Raw genomic sequence first — 2,058 nt, 5'->3', positions numbered from 1 at the left:
TTCTTTACCGCCACCCTTTGGGCAACTTCTGCTATCGTCTGATGTTTAGCATTGGTTCTGAACATGCGTGTTTGTACTTTGAATTTTAGTTGGACAGACTTGCGTACACACGATCGAATAAACCAACGTAGCAGATTTATTTCCCAACACTTGGGTGAGCATGAACAGCCAACTTTTTTTGTCGTTAATTCAGTCAATAATTGTTTGATGGAGCATACACACGGTTGGATTATCCAACACAACAAAGTCCATCAGACAATTATGGCCATAAAATTGGATCGTGTAGACCAGGGGTCTCCAAACATTTCAAACAAAGGGCCAGTTTATTGTTCTTAAGCCTTTAGGAGGGCAGTATTGTGGCCAGTGGGGGGCAGAAAAAACCCCGGGCCCAGCATTGGTGAGAATAAATATGGCCTCATTGTTTGCGATCAGTAGGATAAGGAGTAGTGCCCCTATTAGTAGAAGTAATTGTATCTCATCATTGGTATCAGTGGAAGAAAAAGTGCCCCCTTGTTGGAGTCAGTGGGAAGAATAGTGCCTCATATCAGTGGGAGGAATAAAGCCTTGAGGGCCGGATAAAGGCTAGCAAAGGGCCGCATCTGGCCCTCGGGCCGCAGTTTGGAGACCCCTGGTGTAGACTTATTGAAATTTAATATTCAGCTGAGCTTTAATTAATATGGTTTTCCTTTTACCATTATTTTCACATTACACTTTACTATAATACGCATCATTTACAACATCTTCTATTAAATATCAGAACATTACGTTCTTGTTTATGGCTTGTGTGTCTTCTACAGTCATTCGATCTGATAATGTATTATTGTTGTGTAGCGTATAAAAAGTGTAGCAAAGAAAAATGGTGTTATTGAATGTGTTCATTTAAGCATCTGATTGGTTGCTGCATCTCAGTTCATAAAGATGCCACAGTGTAGGTCACAAAGAACACTAATATACTACAGAATTTTACACATTATATCCCACCCACAAAACAATACTTCCTGTCCAGTTTTCATATGGATTAACTTAATAATACTAATATAGAATGAATATGTGGATAGGGTTCAACCTTCACATGTAATGTTCAATGAGGTCATTGTTAAACAAGCCGTCACCTTTTGCAAAGTCAATTCAACTTGAAGTGAGATGTACGATGAAACTCTAATACTTTGATCATAAATGACCTGTGCCAGGGTATCAGATGGGTTTATATCACTTGGCCAGCCTTTCTCAACATACTTAACCTATAGGATCAGTTAAATTAATTTTAAGGTCTCAGGGAACCCTTGTTAAAACCACTTCATCAGTAGTAAGAATTACCCCTAGGCCGCGTACACACGGTCGGACAAAACCGATGAGAATGGACCGAGGTTCAGTTTCATCGGTCCAAACCGACCGTGTGTATAGCCCATCGGTCTGTTGTCCTTCGGTCCAAAATTTTAAAACATGCTTTAAAATCAAACCGATGGCCCGCTGCCCGATCGGTCCAAACCAATGGTTAGTACAGAAACCATTGGTTTAAAACCCGCGCATTTGCTCAGAATCAAGTCGACGCATGCTTGGAAGCATTGAACTTAGTTTTATTCAGCACGTCGTGTGTTTGACGTCACCGCGTTCTGACCCGATCGGTTTTTGGAACGATGGTGTGTACGCACATCAGACCATCAGGCCACTTCAGCGGTGAACCGATGGAAATGGCCCGTCGGACCATTCTCATCGGTTTGGAACGACAGTGTGTACGTGGCCCTACACTTGGTAGGCAGTGGAAAGCATGCTACCCATACAGTGTTGATCAGAATGCTAGCCTTACAGACAGCTAAAAAGATCATTGGTGTCCTACAGCTGGCCCTGCCAAACGGAGTTGGCCTCAGAACTATGCAGACATCATCAAACGGGAGGTCAATCTGCCCCAGCTCAAGGAATCTCTAGTAAACTCTGAAGGAACTTTAAGGTTCCACGGGACCCTGGTTGAGAATGGCTGGTTTAGTCAATAGACCCTCTGGTGTTACAGGCCCTGTCCCCTTTGCTTGACTCATAACCTTTTAACAAAATAAATTCTTC

The sequence above is a fragment of the Rana temporaria genome, chromosome 11, assembly GCF_905171775.1.
Source record: "Rana temporaria chromosome 11, aRanTem1.1, whole genome shotgun sequence".
Classification (NCBI taxonomy): Eukaryota; Metazoa; Chordata; class Amphibia; order Anura; family Ranidae; genus Rana; species Rana temporaria.
The sequence above is the reverse complement of the archived record's forward strand: the minus strand, read 5'-3'. Positions refer to the sequence as shown.